We start from the raw sequence: 25,856 nt of genomic DNA, 5'->3' as shown, positions 1-25,856 counted from the left end.
TTCAGCTATTATAAGTATATCATCGGCGAAACGTAAGTTGTTTAGATATTCTCCATCTATTTTTATTCCCTTTGTCATCCAATCCAAATTCTTAAAAGCATGTTCTAGCACCGTATTAAAAAGTTTAGGTGACATTGGGTCTCCTTGTCTAACCCCCCGTTCTATTTTTATGCGATTACTGTTAGTATGTAATCTGACAGTGGTTGTTGCCTGCAGGTATATTTTGTATAATAATTTAGTATATATATAATCTAGCCTGCATTCTTTAAGCGCCTGTAATATTTTGCTTAGCTCAACTGTGTCAAAGGCTTTGTGAAAATCGATAAATATTAGAACTAGAGGTTTATTGTATTCCACTGCTTTCTCTATTAGGGTTTTTATACTTTGTAGATGGTCATTTGTTCCGTAACTTTTTCGGAATCCTGCCTGTTCCCTTGGTTGATAAGTCTCTAATTTTATATCCATTCTTTTAACTAGTATTCGCGTAAACAACTTATATATATGGCTGAGGAGGCTAATCGGTCTGTAATTCTCTAAATTTGCTTTGTCTCCTGCTTTGTGTAATAGAAACATAGTAGCGTTGTTCCAGTCTGTTGGAATATTGGCGCTGTGAAGGCAGATATTGAAAAGTTGTTTAATTTTTTCAAGTAATACATCCCCTCCAATTTTTAGTGCTTCTGATACTATTCCATCTTCACCCGGGGTTCGATTATTTTTCATTTTCTTCAGGGCTTCTTTGATTTCTGATTTTGTTATATCGGGCATTAGATCTGATCCTTGGTTTAATACCCCAGTTTTTAGTGTAATTGGAAGTTCCGTATTGTTATCTTTTTTTCTTGATCTGTATAACTCTGTGTAGAACACTTCGACTATTCTTAATATTTCATCTCTGTTCGTTGTTTCTTCTCCAGTGCTGTTTCTAAGTTTGTTAATTTCTATTTTCCCCTTTTGTACGCTCCGCTTCAAAACTTTCATGTTCTTATTTTGCTCTATTGCCTGTTTTGTTTTTTCTACATTGTAGTTTCTTATGTCTTTTCTTATTGCCTTTGTGATCGTCTTATTTATTTGATTTATCGCATTTTTGCTTGTAGTGTTATCTCCTTTTATTTGTCGCCTTAGTTCTATAAGGGTTTTCGTGGGTTGACTCAGTTTTTCATCTTTTTTGCTTGTCGGACAATAGTTAGTTTGAGCCTGTTGCATTGTGTTGACTATTTGTTTGTTCAATATATTGATGTCTGCTGTTGTTGTATCTTTCAATGAATTACCAATATATTTTTCGAACTCCTGAATGTTAGTTGGTTTTGTCCATTTCTTTGGTTGTTTCTTATTTATCATTTTGAGTCTTTCTTTTTCGGTTGATATCGTTATTTTAGCTCTTACTAACCTATGATCACTGCTTGTACTGAACTGGTTTAGCACATTTACGTCTTTAAATAATTCTTTTTTGTTTGTTAAGAAATAGTCGATTTCGTTCCTTGTTTTTCCATCGGGACTTTCCCATGTCCATCTTCTGTGTTTTTTCTTTTTAAAGAAGCTGTTCATTTGATAGAGATTGTTTTCCAAAAGGAAAGTCAGTAGTTGTTTGCCTCTATCATTTCTGCCTTCGCTTCCAAAATTTCCCAATATTATTTCAGAGGGGTCTTCCTTAGTGCCTATTTTGGCGTTGAAATCATCACCTATTATTGAGAAGTGGCCAGGATTTTCCTTGATTGCACAGGATATTTGGTCGTAGAATATTTGGACTTCTTCGTCTGGATGTCCTGTAGTAGGGGCGTACACTTGAATGAACTTTAGGATATATCTGGCGTTTATTTTGATGTTTAAGTAGACCACTCTTGTTGAGATTTGGTTTATTGACACAATTCTGTTAGTAATTCTTTTGTGAATAAAGAAGCCGACGCCTCCGACTGTCGATTCCTCTTCTCCTTTGTAATAAAATAAATGGCCTGATGGGAGTGAGGTAAGATTCTCTCCCTTTTTTTTCTAACTTCGCTGATACCTACAATATCCCAGTTCACTTTTGAGAGTTCTTCCTCCATTTCTTCGAATCTTTCTTCGGTAGAGAGTGACCGAGCATTGTATGTGGCGATGTTGAGGTTTATCTTTTTGACGCACATTGAATAGGGTTGGTTTACAGTGGTCGGGTTTTTGGCATTTAAACACCGTGCTTGCCTAGCATGTTGGTGAGTATTCATATTTATTCCCACGAGTAGCTGGGGAACGTTGGTCGATTCCTGTAGAGCCCCGCGTACAGGAACAAGGCTAATATTCAATGGGATTTCAACCGGTGTCCCAAGAGCATCGTTAGCGGCCGCGTGACGTGCAACCATTCAGTTTTTAGCACGATAGCTTCCACCTTAACTTACGGATTTTTTGCATCTGGTTTTCTCCATATTTTTGTTGGGTAGATGGGGAGGGAAAGAAGGTGTGGATGGGAAGAATATATTAGAAAGAAATATAGTGACCCGTCTGCCTTCGGAAACCTAATCGCCATTCGGGGTCGGAAGAAAACAAGAGTTAGCCAAGAGAGGCTGATAGAAAAGATTAAAGACATTTCACTCAAGACAAGTTGAAGAAGAGTAAAATGTGAAGGCTCTTATGATCCGCCAGGTGCGTTTCATAGGAGTATGAGTATTGATACATTTTGTGTTCCCGCTCATACTTCGGGGTGTTGAGACTACAGACTGTATGGCTCGTCCAGCATGCCATAGCATGGATGGATGGGGTGCACGCCATTTTACAATGTACACACCCCAAACTCCATGGCCTGACAGAATTCAAATATACCAGAGAGCAAACATATATGAGCAAATAAAACTGCAGAAACCTATGATTATTTCCAGTTCACCCGTAATTCCAAATGCAATACTTGATATTCTAAGGCTGACTCGTTAGGCGACAGTTATTATGGTAACCAAAATTTACTCAACTAAAATTTTCATTTGTTTTGCTCATCACAAAGAAGTTTTAAAAAAATTAATCAATTTCATAAATGATTCTCTTACGGTTATTCGTGATTCATATCTTACTGCTGTATTGCATTTAGATTCATAGAAGCCAATGGGAAAATATCCAAATATCAGAAAACCAAAAATCTGGAATATACACGAAGCACACATTTACACAATTAAGCAAATATCTTTACACAAATACATTGGCGCATGGATCACAGAAAATAATGATCAATCAATCTTCTTTATCAATCAGAGGTTAGTCCAATCTCTGATATTTCTCTCAGCCAAGATTTCTTCTTTCGTCTTATTAGTAGAGTAGAGGAAAGTATTTTCTTCCCTCTACCCTTTCTTGCATGATGACATGCAGAAGAGAGAATTTATCTTTTCGAAGTATGTGGCCCAGATACGATGTTTTTCTTATTTTAATTGTGTTCATAAGTTTTCTTCCATGTCCAACTCGTCTTCGTTTGAGACTTTTGCAGTTCAAGGAATTTTTAGAATACGCCTATATATAGCCACATTTCAAACACCTCTAATTCTTTTACGGATTGGGCATTCAAAGTCCAAGCTTCTAACCCATTTAGCAGTTATGACTATCCATAACATTCGACGAACCCTATATTTTTGCCATGATTGCGGTATCGTCTGCAAATCTTATGTTATTAATGATGCTCATTTAATCCTTACACCTTCAGTTCTTTCCCATAGTGCATCTTGAAATATTAGATGGGAGTACACATTAAATAATTGTGACAAGAGCACACATTCCTGTCTGACTCCTCTTTGAATTTCTACTTGGTTGGTCTAACTATCTTGCACACTTAGGACCGCTGTCTGATTGATAAATTTTTGATTAAATTAATATGTGTATGTGTTTCAATGCATGTACGAGTTTACTATGTTGAACTCTGACAAACGCTTTTTGAAAATCTGTATAACATATGAATACGTTTTTATTATATTCCCTGCATTTTTGAAATAGTACCGTTTTTGCACACAATGCCTCTCTAAATCCAAACTGCGTGATGTCACATATCACACATATAATATATAATATTATATTATATACACACACATATATATATATATATATATATATATATATATACATATATATATATATATATATATATATATATATAATAATAATATACAATATATAATCTGACAATGTATCGATCAATACAAAAGATATAAGATGCCGCATTGAAATTGCATGGTTAACTTATCTGGGTAAAAATGCTTCAATGTTATATTTTCTCTACCTCTTTGTATCGGGTTGAGGCCTGGTTGCTGAAAAAATCCAGCATTAAAAACCAGGAAGTATTTGAAATGTAATGTTGCTGGAACAGCTGGAAGACAAATCCAAGTTTTAAATTCCATAAAAATCAGTAAGTTGGAGTACTAGGGACACATCGTGAGGTGTGAAAAATACGAACTATTAAGGAATATAATGCAGGGCAAAACCAAAGGCAGAAGAAGCGTAGGGACGAGTAATACCTGTAGCTATGCAATCTCCGTGAATAGTTTGTATGCAGTTCAATTAAACTCTTCTGGCTCGTAATTTTATCAACTCGACGGTAAAAATTCAATATCTTTTTATCCAAGTGTCATATCGACAAAAATTAGTTGCATTTTAAAGGTAAAGAGTGAAGTTTTCGTATGTTTTTTTTACGAATTCTCGTGAGAATAATAGAATTTATTACTTATATTAACCAGTGGCAGTAAAATTTCGATTTTTAGAGATTAGTCTTTAAATCGCAAGTCGAAAAAAATGTCTCCAATAAGACATTTTTATGCAGTATATAGCAGAAGCTTGTCTCTTTTGAAAAACATACTCGTGTAATTGAAAAAAAAGTTTTAAACGTTTTAGATAGTTTGTTAGGTTAAAGTTTAAATTTAGCGTTTTTAAGCATAATATGTCAAATGCCTTACATTTGTTGTCAAAACTCAAAACTAAACTTTCATGCTATAGCTTTTGAAGGCTAGGCCCTACTCATCAAAACTTCATAGTGACCAGTCAATGAAAGAGATAGATTGTATTGATCTCATGAGAATCATAAAAAATGGAAAAATCGAGTCACGTTTATTTATTTAACACCTTTATAAAATCTGAGGCAAAATGAGTTTATTTGAGGCAAAATACAAAAAATGCATATGAAAGCTGAACTTCTTGTCTTTAAAATGCATGTTGATTTTTGTCCATAGGACACTTGAATCAAAAGATATCGAATTTTTACCGTCGAGTTCATACAAATTTTATTGAACATTGATTTCACGCGCCTAACTGACATTCAAAAAATTATCTTAGCTACATTTTTTATTTAAAATATTTTTTTTTTTCTACGACGTACAACTTCTTGGTAAATCGATTTTTTTGCGTTTTTACCGTTGAGAGGTGTTTCAGGGGGATACCCGGGGTTAAAAGTGGTAAAATTTTTTGCGTATTTTTTGAGGTCTCAAAATTAATATTCTCAGCAAAATTTAGCTTGTTCGTATGATTTTTACAGGTTCAGCATCCAGTAAAGTAGAACTTTTAGTATTATTGAACAGCTTCAGCAAAACTTACTGTTACTACAAAAGGTTTAATGTCTTCCCTTGATAAAAGGAGCCTAGGGACAAATAAGTTCAAATAGTTCATGGAAGACGTACAATAAAGCGAATTCGCTTTAGAATCGCAGGTGTCCAACGGACGTTTTCGAGAGCAAAGATAAAAGAGAAGAAAGAAACAAGAGTGGTCGATCAAGATTTAGACTGGAAATAAGAGGACTTTAGAAGTTGGAAACCGATATAAAATAATAATTTAATACCATATATATAAAATGTACAAAAAATATAAAGCAAAACAACTTATTTAGATTAAAAATATATTGAAGGAAGGCTATTTAAATTATTTCATATATTTTCCTGAATAATGGGTCACCCTATATAGGTCCACACTTATTTTTAAATCGCAGCATCTTCAAAAAATTGCAATAATCCAAATACCACCACGGATCATCTACCTATAAGAGTGAAAGTCCAGTTGGCCGTTATATGGTGTTTGCCGCCGTCGACGGTGGAGTGCCGGAGTCTCGTGCACCCACCCGGATCATTGACCCCGGACCAGAGAACTCAAATATCACCTGTTAGTCCGGTTATTTGTTATTTTTAAACTATTTTTTTCTATTTTCCAGTGCTTGAGATTCAGGGTATTTGTTATTGGTTGCTTACCGGAATACCGGGCGTTCACCTCTTGCTCGGTATGTTTGGGATGACTTGTTTTTATTTTGAACTAATGGCCAGGGATCCTCGTGGATTCATTTCACCACGTGCAGATCGAAACTTGGACTTATACTAAATAATAAAGTTTAATACTTAAATTCAACTCAAAAACAGGCTCACCTAGAGAAACTAGGGAAGAAACATGTTGAAAGCAACAAAAATACAGTAAACTTAAATGATTTCTAGCTGTATAAGTATACAATAAAAAAAGATAAACACTGCAACGAAATTTAATACTATTGTTTTATATAGTAAAGGAAGAGGTAAATAACAAGGCTTATTAAAAGAAATCCACATAGCATAAACAAAACTAAAAACGAGACGAATTACTGGATCAGGTAGTATTTCCGCTGGACTGATTAAGAATGGACCACCCATTCCGGATAAAGTAATAAAAACCATTTGAGAGGTGAATAAATAAAATTAGATGCTCCTAAAACAGAAAGTAGGATGCCAACCAATCTGTAAACCATACCTGTTTCTGACTATTTGTTTAGTTATATTAACCAAATAGTCAGAAATAAGTATTAACGGTTACCTTCCATAGATATACCTATTTTGTTTTTTGTTTTCCTGTTTGCGAGACATGCCATTATATTTTACCTTTATTATTTACTCGCATTAACTTTTTCTATTTGTTTTAAACGTTTTAACGTTTTTCATTCCTTTCCTCCAAGGCAAGAAGCAAAACGGAGCAGAGGACGCCCACCAACTAGATGGACTGATGACCTGAAACGTGTTAGCAATAACTGGATGCAAGCCGCACAAGAGAGAGACATATGAAAAGAGCTCAGGGAGACCTATGTCCAGCAGTGGACGCATAAAGGTTGATGATGATGATGATTCCTTTCCTCAGGTAGCTGTAGCTTCTCCCGTGGTTATCATAAGTTATTGCTCTGGAAACCGTCAGGATTTTCTAACTCTATAGCCAAATACAGTCCATCTAATTTACTTACCGTTGCACGTCATTATCATTGACAGAGATCGAAGTTGACATAGTTGCCAAAGTATAAAAAAATCCTGAATCTATTTTAAACCAAATAGGTCACATAATTATGGCAAAATAGCTACCATCTCTTTACAATGACTATTTAAATTCTTACGTGACATTTATGAAATAAAATACACTAATTTTGTTCTAAAAAGAACAGATTTTAATAAATAGGTAAAAATATAAAACAAGAGGTATTCACTTTAAAATTCAAAATAATAGAGTACTAAAGTGTCAAATAAGTGTTACCAATATATGCCAAAATATCACCTTCGTTCGATTACAGTTACGGTGTGTTCCGAACAAATGTTCTTCATAAAAACGCTTTATAATGCATTTATACAAATTAAATGAAACATATTATTGTGTATTTCTTTAAGTTAACATTAATAGAAATCTTTAAATATTATTTCTGCGCGTATATAATAAAATATGTCTAGTGGCTGTAATGCCAGTGTACTCAGCAAAGTGATTTTAAAAAAGAACACACCTACCGCCTAAATATTTCGTGTTGATATCATGTGACCTCACGGGCTATGATGCGGATGACGTGCAACGGTAAGTAAATTAGATGAAGTATAGTCAGAAATACGTGTTTACGGTTATCTTCCATCGATATATTACATTTTATTGTCAACACAACTTTGCAATCTTTTGTTCATAGATAACACCGATCTCCTTATGTTATATTCAACAAACTCCTTCTATGCGTGCTCAATTGCTTTACTAGTTTAATTCCATTTCGTGGCCTAAGGTTTCTTTCATTTAATTTTTTTGTCAACTCTGTTCACACGTTTTCAATGGAACTGAGGTCTGGACTCCGGGAAGGTCACGGAGAACCTTAATATGAGTTTCTTCCAATCATTCATGAACAATTCTACTCTTATGCACCGGGCAATTGTCATGTTGGAAGATCAAGTTATAATTGAAGAATCTCTGAATCACTGATAGCAACATTATATTTTCAAGAATATGTTTTTAATGTAATCCTGGTAATTTTGCTTTTATATTAGAACAAACGCGTGGGCCTTTATCACTTATCTATACCCATACACTACCGAGAATCCTCCATTATTTCTTAAATTATCAGTATTGTTCATGAAACCTATGATTTTTTAGCCTATAACATCTTATTCGATAATTGAAATATGATTCAAACACTTTTTCATCGAAAAATGCAACGTTATACCAGAAGTTGTCTTCACGGTTTATAAATTCATTACACAATGCAACACGTCTCCTCTTGTGAACCTCAGTCAAAAACGTTTTCCTTCCAGCTACACAATTTAGCAATTCACTTGTTTTAATCCTCTTACGTGGAGTGCGATCTTTTGTCCTCTTGAACCACCCAACCGTGCTATAGAGTAAAAATGATCCCATCTTTTTCATATTCACATATGGTTCACGTTCAAATCTGGAAAAACTTGCCTTAGTGACCCATCTTCTTCTTCTTCTTCTTCACGTGCCATCTCCGCGACGGAGGTTGGCAATCATCATGGCTATTCTGATCTTAGATGCTGCTGCTCTGAATAGTTCAATAGATGTGCATCCGTACCATTCCCTCAAGTTACGCAACCATGAGATTCTTCTTCTTCCTACACTTCTCTTGCCCTGGATTTTCCCTTGTATAATCAATTGAAGTAGGTTGTATCTCTCATTACGCATAACATGCCCCAGGTATTGCAGCTTTCGTGTCTTGATGGTTTCCAATACTTCCATTCTTTTGTTGATTCTTCTCATGACTTCGTTGTTTGATACATGCTCGGTCCATGATATCTTCAGGATTCTTCTATACACCCACATTTCAAATGCTTCCAACTTTTTAGCAGTCGACGCGTTAAGTGTCCATGCTTCTATCCCATAAAGCAGAGTCGAGAATATATAGCACCTTGCCAGCCTAACTCTCAAGTCCAATTTTAGTTCTCTTGCACAAAGTACCTTTCTCATTTTATTGAAGTTTGTACGTGCTTTCTCTATTCGAACATTGATTTCTTTGGAGTAATCGTTTGTGTGATTAATTATTGTGCCAAGATAGTGGTAGTTTTCAACTTGTTCTAAAGCACTACCGTTAATTGTCAGGCTTTCACCATTATTTTGGGTTTTTGATATTCTCATAAATTTGGTTTTCTTGGTGTTTATTGATAATCCATATTTCTCTCCATACTCAACTATCTTGTTCATTAGCTTTTGGAGGTCTCGGAGGTTATCTGTTATTATGATAGTATCGTCCGCATATCCAATGTTGTTAATTGGTGTTCCATTGACCTTGATTCCTGCTGTTTCTCCCTCAAGAGCTCTTTTTATAATTTCTTCAGAGTATGCATTGAATAGTAGTGGTGACAATACACACCCCTGTCGCACTCCTCTTTTAACTTCGAACTCTTCTGATGTGTGTTCATTAATGCGTACGTGTGCCTGCTGTTTATAATATAGATTTGTTATAATTCGAAGGTCATTGTGTTGTATTTGTTTTGCTTTGAGGATGTCCATTAGCTCTTTGTGGCGGACTTTGTCGAAAGCTTTGTTGTAGTCTATGAAACAGACGTACATATCTTGGTTCACATCCAAGCATCTCTGGATTAGTACGTTGAATGCAAATAGAGCTTCACGGGTACCTACGCCATTACGGAATCCAAATTGAGTTTCTTCAATATCCATATCAAGTGTTTTGTAAATGCGTTTATGAATGATCTTTAAAAACAATTTAAGTGTGTGAGACATCAGGCTTATGGTACGGTGGTCAGTGCATTCTTTAGCATTTTTCTTTTTTGGGAGACAAATGAATGTTGAGGTCAACCATTCGTTGGGTATGTCACCCGATTGATAAATTTTATTAAAAAGGTTTAAGAGGACATCAATGTACTCATTTTCTATTATTTTAAGGATAAGGTGATTGATCTTCTTAGAGTTTGGCAATTGCTCTTGTTTTTTGAGCATTATTCAAATGTATTCTAGGCATTTTGGATGCGTTTAATAGCTTTTTATTTTATTTTTCAATACTCGCAAAATTTTTGACCATCACTGCGATTTTATAGTATTACGATGTAAAAATGAAGGTTTAAACTATTGAGTGACCACAGCTGTACGTTAGGGAAGTCTAAAGGTGACACCAGTTGATGACAAAATGAGAGAGCATAGGTTTTGATGGTTCGAGCATCACTTAATACGAAAAATTACTGATCTGCAATGAAGGTGATTACTCCAGACCGATTCACAGCAAAGACTTATTTTTTTTCTCAATTTAAGCAATTTTTTCTCAAAACTTATGTATACCCCTTACGATAAAATAATTCACTGTAAAATTCAACACAGAACAATGATGATAAAGAGTCATGAATCATAAATAAATGTCCTTAAAAAATAAAAGTGCATTAACAATGGTTGCACCACAGCGATTGTTACATCACAGAATATTTAAAGAATGCAATCAATGTAACATAAGAATCAAACATTTTAAAAATCGCAAGGCGTATCAGGAAAATACCAATGACGTTAGTTGCAAGTCTAACCAATTAATTTATATTGACCTTTTGATGGTAAAAATACTATCATAGTTTATGGCTGTGGCGTTATGTAATTATTAAACCGACTGGCTCTGCATTGATATCATTGCGAAATATTCGAAATTTGGGAATAACCGTATAATATTTTTTTAGGTTTATTAATGGTTAATTTGTTAATACTGTTTAAAATATTTTTTTGAATATTCTTATTAGTGATGGACCAGATAACAGGGAAATTCCAACGTGACATCGCTAGGTGAATATAATAAAATAAATTAAATCTCATAGAATAAACAGTTAAAAAATCTTTAAACAGGAGTGATTCAGACGAAATCGACAGCCTAACTGCGAAAACTATGGTAGTAATTCTGGTGTCCCTTTGAGAGTCTTTGAATGTCCCAATATTACCTATTTGGGCGCAAACGTTAACGATAACTGGGATATAAATAAAGAAATAAGAATACGCATTGAAAAAGCCAGAGCCGCCTTCTATAAATTAAAGAAACTTCTAATATTAATAGAGATATTACGTTAAACCTTAAAATCACATTAATACGCTGCTACATATTCTACACATTGCTGTATGGTAGGGAGAGCTGGGCCCTTACAGAGACATTAATGAAAAAATTGGAGGCCTTTGAGATGTGCATTTATCGACGAGTATTATTGAGGATAAGTTGGGTTGATCGAATAAGAAATGAAATAGTTTTACATCAAATGAAAAAGAGCACAGAAATAACCAAAACGATAAAAATTCAAAAGTTACAATATTTCGATCATGTAATGAGACTTCCAGAGAGGTATAACCTTCTACACCTCATAATACAAGGTAAGATCGCCGGAAGGAGAGAGGCCCAGGCTGAAGAAGAACATCCTGGCTCCGAAATCTCCGAGAATGATATCAAGAGACCACCGCTAATTTATTTAGAGCCGCCGTAAACAAAGTTATTATTGCCAATATGATCGCCAACGTTCGATAATCGGACAGGGTACTGAAAGATTTGAACTTAGAAGTGTGAAAATTAATTAGCCTCTTAAACAGATAGTAGTACTGTAGAAATAAATTAATTTTCCTAATTGACTTGGACAACGCATCGTATATATGAAAAAAAAAAACATTTTCCGTTTTTTCGATCTAACGTTTAAACAGCAAATATTCCGAAATAAAAATCTCCAATTAAATATCTCCAAATAAAAAAAACCAATTTTACGACCACTGCCGAATGAAACTGATCACAAAAAAATTTCAATGGCCTCGGTTGCTAGCTGAGATTTGGCAATGCAGATGCCGTACTTTTAAACGAAAAAAACGTATCAGCTGATTGCCAAATAAATGTGGCGTAAAAGAGGCAGCGGTACTTCAGATGTTATGTAGGTATGGCACAGGTCCGGGATTGAATAAAAGCACATTCGCGATGTTGTAAACAAAAATTTAATAAAGCACAGCATTTTATTTAATTATATTGTAATCTCATCACGATATTACCAAGAATCTGTACGCTGTAAAAAAAATGTTTCAAATAAAAAATTTAGCTGAGATGATTTTGAACAACGTTTATCACACTTTTTGTGTAGTCACCGTTCATCGTGCCAGTTACGTCCGCGAATTCAATTTTTTTTTAATTTTTATCAACTCGACTTTAAAAATCCAATATCTTTTGAACAGAGTGACCTATCGAGTAAAAGCAAAATGCGTTTTAAAGGTGAAGAGTGCAGCTTTCGTATGAAATGTTTGCGTTTTGACGAAAATTTAATCAGTTTCTATAAACCTGTTAAATAAATAAACGTTGCTCGATTGGGTTTTGGCAACAAATATGAAGCATGTGAAATATGCCTAAAACCTCTTAATCTAAACTTTCACATTACAAACGATCTCAAGTTACGGAAAATGGTTCTACAAAAACTGCAAAGGATGAAATTTGTAGCTGAAGTTTAGTTTCGAACAAGGTACTTGTGCAATCGAAAAGAAGCAGTTATAAACGTTTTATATTGTTTGTAATTTGAAAGTTTAAATTCATTAAAATGTCATTATTTCTATTTAGGTTATCTAAAGTGTGTATACTGTTTTGTTCTAATAGAATATTAAATTTATTTAAATGAATATCTCTTTGTTTAATATATGAATTTTCATATACTATATGTAAACTAAAAATAATTTGATCAAAATCAGAATTTGATATCATATCGAAAAGTAAATCTTCAATACTTACAATATCTTGTTCAACAAAAAATAAATTACATCTATGATATTGTAACCTTTCGCGGATCATGGACAAGCTGGCTCTATGTAGAATGTTGTTCAACCTTCTGCTTGAATATGCTGGACGTAACTTCAAGCCCTTTGGTATTAGGTTGTTGTCTCTACATCTTCGTAAAAATTTGATTGAATTTTGACAATGTGCCAGTTTCTTGTATAGAATTTCCAATCTCCGAAAATTTTGAATAACGCTGGGCCCATAACGGTTTCTTAATATTGTTCTGAAGCTATTTTCTTGTGGCATTTTAAATTAATTTATATTTAAATGGGAATAAGCCACAATTAAAGGTTAAAATACGTTTATTGACGTTTCAATTTCCACTTCGGAAATCGTTCTCAAAATACAAACATCACTAATGTTTGTATTTTGAGAACGATTTCCGAAGTGGAAATTGAAACGTCAATAAACGTATTTTAACCTTTAATTGTGGCTTATTCCCATTTAAATATAAATTAATTTAAATTCATTGTTTTTAGGTATATTTCAAAGCCTCAAATTTGTTGCCTAAACAAAATCGAAATTTCATGCTATTTATTTTGAAGAATAAGCTCTAAGAACGGAAATTCCATAGTGACCAATCAATGGAAGTTATGTAACACCTTTAATAAACTGACTCATTTGCAGCAAAATGCAAAAATTGCATATGAAAGTTGCGCTGTTCAACTTTAAAATGCATTTTAATATTAGTAAATAGGACACTTTGATCAAAAGATATCGAATTTTTATCGTCGAGTTGATAAACTTTTATATAAAAAATTGATTTTGCTCGCGCAAGTGACATTCGAAATCGCTGGTTGCTTTAAGCGTTGTTTATGAGAGGCCGATTCATTTTAAAGAAAAGGTGCTAATAAACATTTTTGTTCAAAATTATCTCAGCTACATTTTTTTTTAAAACATATTTTCTACAGCGTACAAATTCTTGATAAATAGATGTTTTCAGTTTTCTCCCCTGCAATGGGAGGGGATTTTAGGGGGAATCCCGGAGATAGAAATGGAAAACTTTCTTGTATCTTTTTGTGGTGACATTCTTAGCAAAATTCAACTTCTTCGCACGATTTTTAGAGATTCAATGGCATATTCGTGTCTGACGACTGGAGTAAGAGTGATCCCAATTAGTATTGTGGTGAAATTCTATAACTTTGTTTAAGTTTTACGTTTTGTTTCGTTTAATACATTTCTCTGTACGTAATTTTGATTGCCAATTTCAGATGTATTAGGTATCCTCTTTTCATTTATAACTAGCTGACCCGGCGTCTACGCACCGCCTTAAAATTCTTGAAATTATATAATGTATCATAGTTCAGTAAACTCCTCTTTAGAGTCAGTTAATTAATAGAAATCTCTAGGTAATCAAATGAATCCGGTCGAGGGGCAATAGCGACTTTACCATTTCCAAGATCTAACAGCTGCTTCTAAATTGCACATCTTGTTGCAAAAACACTTGCATGTTATTTGTCAATTGGAGCGTCTTTACATGCGCCACAAATTTGATGATGTTAGGCATGTATTTAGTTCGTCCGCAGCAGTTACTTGGGAAATAATTATTAGATCAGGAATAGTCTTAAAATAGAATCATGGCTTAACGAAAAATATTTTTGATTATCACGAATGTACATTCATCCCAAACGATTAATTTGCACACCTGTAAAATCTTCGCCATTATAATCTGGTCTTTCATTAATGTGTATGTTTAATGGTAATTTCAAGGAAAAATGTGCAATTGGTCCGCCTTCTAATAAAGTTATTATTAATTAGATATTTCAGACTAAGACAAAGCTAGGGCTAATGCGATCTAATCCTTGCAATAACAATAAAGTTTTTTCTGTGAATCCCAGAGCATCAAGGAAGTAAATTCTACCAGCTCGCATCGTATGCAATCCTTGTTGTTAATTAAATTGTAGAAAATTTGTACGAACTATTTCGACATATACTTTAATGTTGAACTGTTGTTCTCTTTGTAACGATGGTTCTCTTTCATAAATTCAGAAAGAAAATGAATAACATTTCCTTTTATTTTTTTCTTTGGCGCACAATAATGGTGCAACATAAATTTTTATTGAAAGATATATTAAGCTTAAACAACTGAATTAGCTTTCTGCGGGACAATTAATATTCGTCAAATTTAACATTTAATTTTATTATATTTTGTTTTATTCCATTATATTTTATGATATTCTATTTTATTCTCACGAGATCAATAAAATTTATAACTTACATTGAGCCGTAATTATGGAATGTTTATTGCTAGAGCCTAATCTTATGAAATTTCAATTTTGAGTTTTGGCAACGAATATGAGGCCTTTGAGATCTGCATAAAAAACATTTACATTACAAACAAACGAAAATGTTTAAAACTCCTTTTTGAAAACTCAAGTATATATAACATCGTAAACTAATTTTCGAAACCAAATTCAGAATTTCGCTTTAATCTGTGCCTTCGACGAATTGCAAGGCAAAACAGACCAAAAATTGCATTCCACATTCCATCCATTCCATCCATAATATCTCCTCAACTAAGCAAAATTCTTAGCGAATTTATAGTTTTAGCGAATTTATAATTTCAAGTATATATATATATATATATATATATATATATATATATATATATATATATATAGATATATATATATATATATATATATATATATATATATATATATATATATATATATATATATACAGGCTACTGGCCTTGTAGGCCCCTAGTTTCTAACAACTTGGTTATTTCCCTCCTCTTTTTTACGTTCCCTTGGTTTCTCTTTCCAATTTCTTACGCCTATTTTTGACAAGTCTTGCTTAACTGCTTCCAACAACTTCTTCTTTGGACGTCCTCTTCTTTTTTCCCCATTTTTCCCTCCTTCAGTATTGTTTTAACATTTCGATTCTCTGGCATTCGTATAATGTGACCAAGCCATCTAGCTCTTTGGGCTCGTATTTTTGCCGTAATTGCTGGTTTTCCATACATCCCCATTATTTATTTATTCTTTCGTCTTCTTCAAATATTCTCTGTGGTCTTTATTCCTCCGAAGATTTTTCTGAGCACCTTTCTTTCCCAGATATCTACTTTATTTTCTTCCTGCTGGTTCATAATCCACGTTTCACTGGTAAACATCACTGTGGGTCTGATTACTGTCTCGTAGACTCGCAGTTTAGCTGTCCTTGATACAGTTTTTGCTGTCAGTAATATATTTAGTGACCCTATCGCTCTGCTTCCCATTAATCTTTTGTCTATCTCTTTTTCATCTTTTCCCGTGTTCGTTATGGTTACTCCTTTGTATTTAAATTCTGACACTATTTCAAAACTATAGACAGTCTCTGCTCCTTTCATTTTGATATATTGTAACAAATATATTTTGCCTACCATAGGGTAAGATCATGGGGTTAGAAAATAGGGACAGAAACTATGGGGGCGAAGATAGGGCAAGCAAAACAATCGTTACTTATGTGAACGGCACTCAGGGGGTTGTTGGAGAGCTGGGGTCGTGGATAAGTGAATGACAAGGGTGTCGGGATTGGGGCAACTACAAAAATATGAAACCAAAGGTCATGAATCACTTGGGACAAACAAAACAAAAGGAAACAGGAAACACTTCTAGTAATTTATAAAGAGCGCCACTTCGAGGTGCCTAATTATAACCATTACAACAGCTAGCTGTAATTAGGGAAATAATTATCAAACTTAAAGAGACATATCTTTTTCAAATGGAAACCCAAAAAAAGGTTAGTTAAAAAAAAGAAACAAATGTTAAGAAACAAAATTTAACATTTTTTATGTCTTACCACAAACAGTTATCAAAAATACAAATGGCACAAAAAATAAACTATATCAATAGTTGCAAAATACAGAATAAAAAAACTTACATGTGTCCGTTTACAAACTCCAGGGGTCGGAGATACTACAAAAACTTACAAATGTTACCGCACAGAGATTAACCTTTTTTTAAACAAACAAAACAAATAAATATCGAAAAAAATAAAGTTAGCTGTCATATGTTAACATTAAACTTAAAAAAAAACAATTAAAATGACAGCTAAGTTAAACCATAAAATTTACAATTTATTAATTATTACAAATCCTTTTAAAAAAGGTAAAAGAAATAATAAGTTAGACTTACTCACAATCAATTTAATTTAACTAATCGGACGACCGGTTTCGCTTTCTATAATATGCAAAGCATCTTCAGGTCACGATACAAAGTTAAAATGCTGAAAATAATAATCCCATATTAGGGTGTTGTCTAATAAAGATAAAAAACATAGGTAGGTGATATAAATTATATAAATTACAGTAATTATGCCAATATTACATGTCTGTGGTTTTATAAATGAATAAAAAATAAAATGTTTAAGCAGACAAGGTAAGACCCACAAATTGGTAACATCGTCTATTAAACTGTAATGAATTAATAAATAAACCACTAAATAAACATTACTTACATGCCGGTACTCTATTAATTGATGGTTGAAAGAACATGGTTCAAACTATCTTGGATTGTTGATTGGAGAACTCAGGTCAACTATTGTAATTGTTTAACAGTAAACTGGGAAGTTCTTGAGGAGACAGATTTTATCCAATGAAGTAGAGATAGGTGGAATGTATTGTTTGTTTTATGAAAGTAATGTTCTATACCATTAATTTCTTTAAAGTTATTTAAGTTTATTCTGGAGATATATTTATGAAATGTGTGTTATTTATTGAGATTTTATGTTTTGTTTTGGAAGGTGACAGTTGTAAGACAATGAATAGGAATGGATGTACAGATTGTGTGGGTGTGCAATTGTATAATCTTGTAGTTATCAAAATTTCTTTGATAAAGTTGTTGCACTATATGGCAAATTATTGTAAAGTCCAAAGATTTTTATGTTAAAATTAAATTAAGACACTTTTACACACACAGAAACACACAGAAAACACTTTAAAAAACGGGGGACGAAACAAACATTTAATTTAAAAGGAGAGGATTTCCAAAAGAACTACATTTCTTACTAGGAGACAATGAGTTTTTTATGTGCTGTATATCAGATTTTAGAGGTAAACTTGACAAATGTAGGTTAAAGTGTGACAGTTCTTCTTCTATTTTAAATGCTGTAAGTTAAGTTATCCAGTTTATGAAACAAGCTGATATTAATAAAAATCTAAAATTTTTTAATTTTAGATATCAAAGTTATTTGATGTGTTAATAATGGCATACTTTAACAAACTTTAAATAATTGATTAAAGTTTGTTAAAGTATGCCAATATTAACACATCAAATAACTTTGATATCTAAAATTAAAAAATTTTAGATTTTTATTAATATCAGCTTGTTTCATAAACTGGATAACTTAACTTACAGCATTTAAAATAGAAGAAGAACTGTCACACTTTAACCTACATTTGTCAAGTTTACCTCTAAAATCTGATATACAGCACATAAAAAACTCATTGTCTCCTAGTAAGAAATGTAGTTCTTTTGGAAATCCTCTCCTTTTAAATTAAATGTTTGTTTCGTCCCCCGTTTTTTAAAGTGTTTTCTGTGTGTTTCTGTGTGTGTAAAAGTGTCTTAATTTAATTTTAACATAAAAATCTTTGGACTTTACAATAATTTGCCATATATTGCAACAACTTTATCAAAGAAATTTTGATAACTACAAGATTATACAATTGCACACCCACACAATCTGTACATCCATTCCTATTCATTGTCTTACAACTATCACCTTCCAAAACAAAACATAAAATCTCAATAAATAACACACATTTCATAAATATATCTCCAGAATAAACTTAAATAACTTTAAAGAAATTAATGGTATAGAACATTACTTTCATAAAACAAACAATACATTCCACCTATCTCTACTTCATTGGATAAAATCTGTCTCCTCAAGAACTTCCCAGTTTACTGTTAAACAATTACAATAGTTGACCTGAGTTCTCCAATCAACAATCCAAGATAGTTTGAACCATGTTCTTTCAACCATCAATTAATAGAGTACCGGCATGTAAGTAATGTTTATTTAGTGGTTTATTTATTAATTCATTACAGTTTAATAGACGATGTTACCAATTTGTGGGTCTTACCTTGTCTGCTTAAACATTTTATTTTTTATTCATTTATAAAACCACAGACATGTAATATTGGCATAATTACTGTAATTTATATAATTTATATCACCTACCTATGTTTTTTATCTTTATTAGACAACACCCTAATATGGGATTATTATTTTCAGCATTTTAACTTTGTATCGTGACCTGAAGATGCTTTGCATATTATAGAAAGCGAAACCGGTCGTCCGATTAGTTAAATTAAATTGATTGTGAGTAAGTCTAACTTATTATTTCTTTTACCTTTTGAAATGGACTCACACAAGCAACACATTCATGATTTAAATCCTTTTAAATTTTAATGAAAGCAATTATTACTTTTAGCAAAAAAAATGTCTGTTTAATTTGGAAAAAATTAATATATTGAATGTTACCTTATTTTCACTTATTTCACTAAAAAAAGAAACTTGCTACATCTCTGGGATTATAACTAACCGGACAAATTCTCCACAGGAACAAAGGAAACCATTTCCATACTTCAGGAACGACGATCCAAGACGTAAATGGGGTTGGATCAAGCAGGCAAACGACAACAAAGCTAGTGGGACATCCTATATACTCATTTTCCAAATTTCATCAGTTCCGGTGTACTGCACAAATCTTATGATGATTACTCATTACACACAAAGAAGTGGGTCTGGATTCAAAATCCGCCAAAAGTCCTTCTCGTTTGAAATCTCTTGCTTGACTCCTCGTTTGCCTTACATTTTACAAATTCAACCTCAATAATTTCCCTTCACGTCTCCAGCCAGTTTGTGGTCCATGAACCTAAACAAATAATCTACCCTTCTTGACCTCGTTCTTAGCAACGAACCGACAAAAAAACATTGAAATATTCCCAGCTTTATTACGTTTTAGAAAAATTGAATACCTGACTTGCAATATTATATTAGGGGACTCGAATGTAAACAAATCGTTTTCATCGACAAAAACAACTCAAATTCGTAGAAATAGCACGAATTATATTGATTATTTTAAACGTCATCTTTTCGCGTCTTCTTCAAATTTCTGGAAAACTTTTTCTAAATATTTTTTTATTCTCGCTAGTATCACCACATCATCCGCATACGCTATGCACTGTTCCCTGCTATTGAAAATAGTCCTGTTTGTGCTTATATTTGACCTTCTTACGAGTTGTTCTAATAATAGGTTAAATAAATTCGTTGATAGCGGATCCCCTTGTTTTAAACCTCTATTCACTATAAACTGTCTTGAAAAGCTTCCTTTCATTGTTACTCTATTCATCGTGTTGCTAAGCGTCATTCTCACTAGCCTTATAAGCTTTGCTGGGATTTCTAGTGTGCGTTCATAACGAGGCGCCGACCCTCGATCGGACCATAGGATGGTATTATATTATCATCGCCACGTAATAAATGCATGATTTTAAATATGAGCTTTCACTGTCAGTGCTATGCTCTAAGCGAGGATACCATGCCATGGTCTCCGTAATGAATGCACCCTATAATGTTCTCATGGCCTCATATAGCATCGTTCTATTTGGCATACCTAATCCTAAGTTTTGTTCGTAGCTATTATTTAAAACCTCCCTGGTATTTTCCAATCACTTTGTTATCATATTTTATTAATCTTATCCTAATAATTTTTCTCCAAATAAGAGCACTATTCCATTGTTTCGGCATTTCTTCCTTTTGCCAAATTATTAGTGTTAAGTGAAATATCCTTTCCTTCAATCTTTTGCCACTTTTCTTAAAAATCTCAGCTGGGATACCACTTTCTTCTGCACTTTTTTTATTTTTTAGGTTTCTTATTATTTCTTTGACTTCATTCAGAGTTGGTTCCTCGCACGTCCCTTCTTCATCTTCTTGCCAATTCTCATTTTCCTCAACTTTCTCTTGTTGGTCTGTATTTAATAGAACGAAATATTCCACCTATCTGTTTAATTTTTCTGTTGTTTCACCTAGAAGTAAGCCTTCTTTACTGTGGATTATTCTTTGTAGTTTCTTTGAATTTCTTAACTTCTTGCTAGAAATTCTTGACTTCTTTGTTTATGTAGGCTTCTTCTATGTTTTTCAATTGCTTTTCGAGCTATTCTCTTTTCTTTTTTCTGCAAATTCTTTTCACTTCCCTTCTTCTTGCTACATAGTTTTCGATCTCTTTGTAGTTTTGCCCTGTTTCTTCTTGTCAAATGATTCCTAGATTCTTCCTTTACACTTTTCAGCTGCTTCCGACATGGCTGTCTGTATGGTCTGCCATTCTTCATCTATATCCTATTTGACGGGATTGATGAAAGTCGTACAATAATCGTATTAATTCGTGAATGTTCTGTATTATTGCTTAGAATTAATTTTAAGTAGAAATGAATTTGAGTGTAAAGTAAAGAATTGAATTACTCATGATGATTGGGTATGGAGACAAATCGCGAACTCAGATGGAAGTGTGTAATTTGTTTAATGATAAATATCCAGAAAGACCCATAACGCAGTCAGCAGTAAGTAAGATTAAAAAGATATTTCGAGAAACTGGTACGGTTGAAAATGCTCGCAAATCAGGTCGTTCCTCTATAAATAATTATGATACAACCTAAGATGGTCTACTTGCTTTTGAAGAAGAGTCGCACGTAAGATTTAAGGTATATTTAAAAAAAGAGCCGATGACGCTATCACCTTAATTTGTATCACCTTGTATATTGAAATTTTATTGTAAAATGTAGAACATTAAACTTAAAATTTAGATTTTTTTAAAAAAGCTTTTCATTTAGGAAATATCGAATTTATTAAATACTTTACGGACACACTGTATAAACTGACTTCATTTGTGGCAAAATATAAAAATTGCATACGAAAGTTGCACTGTTCACCTTTAAAACCCATTTTAATTTTTGTCGATAACTCTGATATCAATTCGATATCAAAAGATATCGAATATATTACCGTTGAGTTGACAAATTTTATTTAAAAAATTTCGCGCGCGTAACTCACATTTAAAATCGTCGGTCGCCTTTTGTTTGAAATATTTTTTTCTACGGTATATAGATTCTTGGTAAATCCATGTTTTCCATTTTACCCGAGAAGGGGTGTTTTTAGGGGGAAGCCCGTTTTTCCATCGTTTTTGGGGTCCTTAAGATTCAGTTTGTTTGCCTCGTTTCAACAGATCAAATATCTAACGACTGGACTAAATTAGCCAAATATAAAGCAAGATACTTAAATATAGCAAAGCAGTTCATAATTTGAAAAGTGCATAAATTGGTAATGTTAGAATGTTCTTCTTCTTCTTAGCCTTCTGTCGTCCATGTTTGGACATAGGCCTCTCCCAACTCCTTCCATCGGTCTCTATTCTGAGCAACATATTTCCAATTTGTTCCGGCTATTCTTTTAATATCATCAACCCATCTCATCTGTGGTCTTCCTTTTGGTCGTTTACTTTCGTAAGGTCTCCAAATAGGTTAGAATGTTAGAACGTGACAAATACAAAAATGGTGTAAGTTTGGTGTAGTAAAATATTTTTTTTTAATCTCAGTTTTGACAATATCTGTTTATCTTTACTAATACTACAAAATTTGTTGACAACGTTGTCCGTTTTTAAGTCTAAAGTCACACTAACTCCTTTCTACAACAAACAAAATAGCACTTTTTGATAAACTTTCTATAAAGGACCATACAAAAACATTACATATGTTTAAACATTGTGGATGTGTATTGTTAAAACATAATTAGTAGTACCCTGTTTGCAGTTTCTTTTTATAAGTTGATTTATGAATGGATTAAGTATTACATTGCCTTATGGCATTTTTCCTCTATCTGTAATACATAGATAAATAAACAGTATCAGGATTAACAATCCATTAAAAGGCATTTTAATTACCGCTGTGATTAGACTCGTTTGCTTACTATTCTCGTTATAAAAAGAAAAGACGTAAAGGTAGAAAATCGTAATATACGACATTTGATCAATGAAAAAACAAGGAAATTACTGGCACGTGAAATCATTATCAGCTTCTGCATACCTAAACGTTGCCTTAAAACAAAACTTTGCAGCAAAGAGCCGGTTTTGAGCGATGACATGTGCACATACATGTATTCACCATCATCAGTCTTTTATTTACTATATAACGTAAACACGGTAACCCGGAATAAATCCGGTTCGGAGTACGTTCACGTACCACCTACCTCCACACTATACGGTAGAGATGGACTAAATCATTCCTTTTAATGACTCTAATTCTCTGAGTTACATCAACAAATGAATTACAATTAATTAAATCCGTCAAAATGTCCATTTCCGTAGTTCACTTTTTATTAAAGTTCCTTCTAACACTATCGAATTTAACAGGAATATTTCAGTAACTCAGTACACGTTGAAATAAAAAAGTTAGAGGTGGGCCGAAATGTTCGATTAACGATTCAATTCCTCGGCTGAATATAATAGTGTCGTATTGGTAAGGGTTCTAGTTCAACAGGGTATATACGGCAATGCAAGAGCTGATAAAGTTGTCAGAAGTAGATCAGCTAGAAGTGCAAAAAGTAGCATTCGCGATCGAACACAATACTGAATCCTAACACAACAATACTCTCACTGAAAATATATCCAATCAAGTAGATGTCAAAATATATATTACGCGAACATGCGCTAAATATTGCAGAAAACAAGCAGGAATCAGCTGACCCATAAAAGGACTCCTTACTAGACGTCCACCGTTCAAGGGACAGTTCCACACAATGGGCTGCTTCTTGAAGACTTGATCTCTATAGATCGTGGGCGATAAACTCTTTTTGGAGACAACCAAGTAACTCCAAAATCGTATGAAACTTATCTACTAGAGGTGTACAAGCTGGTGCATGGTTTCAGAATACTGAAATGATCATGAATGAAAGATATACACAAAGCCATTGGTTGCAGTAGGTACGACTGGTTTATAACAGAAAGCTTAAAAAAAAGACCAGCGATCAATAAACTCAAGCTCAACAAAGCCTCAGGTCCAGATGTGATTGGCAGAAATGCTTCTTCTTCTTCTTTAGATGCAAATCCACTAATGGATGTTAGCGATCACATTTTCCATTAATTCTCTATTTCTTGCAATATGTATCAGAGATTGTATGTCGTTAATCCCTGCCAGAAATGCTTAAGGCTACAAAAGTACAATGGCCCACTGACTGGACATCTACTATGGAGTAATTACTAATATAACCTCAAAAGTTAGACTTTGGAGTTTTTTTTTTTAATTTTATGGGTATATGTTAAACTACATATTTTTTATAGATAACAATGTGGCTTGTTTGATGTAATGCTGTTTGCCGAAATGTCTATATTGATACTTCGAAAGGTAAATGCTAAGCGAAATTACCGTAGAGCTCCTCCCGCGTCCAAAGGTCGTAGAAAACCATGCGAAGAAACTCCTGCTTCGCGACATGAATAACGTCACTGATTTGTTTACGAGAGCCGCTTTAGTTTATTTACAAACTGTTTGGACAAGCAAGAGGAGTGCATATTATAGTATTTATAGTTAAATAGTTGTCTATACTTTATACACTAGGCATATCTAAACAGCTGCAGCGAACTTAATAATGTCGCATTAACTGCTTTCTTTTCAGAGAGTTAAGACATGTTAAGATTTTCAAGTTTGAGTAACTTATTTGTCAAAGATTGAGCATTTAGTTGCAATATTTTTAAACAACTGTCGGGTGATGATAAAAGTAACGTTTCTCTTGGATTTAATTGACTAAAAAAGAGTTTCGTCTATCTTCTCTAGTTGACAGACCTCTATTGTGATACTCTCGATCTAAAAATCTTCTTCCCAACCTAAAGTTAAATCGTTCAATGCCAATTTTTTTCGGCCAAAAAGCAGGAATTCAAATTTCTTCCCTTAAGTCAGGTAGTACACCTATCATAAAACATTGATTATTCCTTCTTTTATAGTCAGCTGGTAACAATTTTATTTGTATATCCTCACAGTTTGTCTTAGTTATTATGAAACTTTTGATGTGGTCACAATTTTTTGTCTAGTTTTTCGGATATTCCATGGAAATTCTTATCACCAATTCCAGTTCCCATTATTTTCTTGCGTCTTTTTGTCATAATCTGAAATCCTTCATCTTTCGTTTTATTCTCTGAACTCCCCGTTGTAATATGATTAAGACTCATTTTTGTGCTTTCCTCATTCTCAACAGTTCAATTTGTAATGTAGTCACATGTTTGTTTGGTTTGAATTTCCATTAATTGTGCATTTAATTCGTTTGTAGTAATTTTTGAAATGCCCTGTATATTGGAATTTCTTTCAACATGTTTGGTGTTTTTATCATTAAAATTAAAATTTTGTATTAAGAATTCGTTAACTGGACACTGGCCGTCTTATCTTCATTACCTTGAGTTTTTATTAAACCCTCATTAACAGTTGTTTTTGTGAGATTCTGGTTCTGGTTATTTCTGATTTCAATAAATTTAATTTTTCTAGCAAATGTTCATTATACTTATCATCTTTTTCAGCTAACAGCCTTTTTAACCACTGATTTTCTATCGCTATGGCACTAAATGATTCGATGGGTTGTTCATCACTATTTTGGCAACAAATTACACTTGAATCCCCTATCTTGACGAATTCCACTTCGTTTTTCACAGCACAAGAGATGTAATAACTATTTCCACATACTATACAAACGAGTGCTTTATTAGGCTTAGTTTGACAACATTTAAATGTATTCTCTTCAAAATCTACATCTTTTACTCTTTTACAGAGAAAGGTGACGCCACATTATTACTTTTCGATGACTTATTTGTCTGCATTTAAAATACTACACCTCAAATTGTAATATTTTTATTATAAACAAAAATAGAACAAAA

The sequence above is a fragment of the Diabrotica undecimpunctata genome, chromosome 5, assembly GCF_040954645.1.
Source record: "Diabrotica undecimpunctata isolate CICGRU chromosome 5, icDiaUnde3, whole genome shotgun sequence".
Taxonomy (NCBI): Eukaryota; Metazoa; Arthropoda; class Insecta; order Coleoptera; family Chrysomelidae; genus Diabrotica; species Diabrotica undecimpunctata.
The sequence above is the reverse complement of the archived record's forward strand: the minus strand, read 5'-3'. Positions refer to the sequence as shown.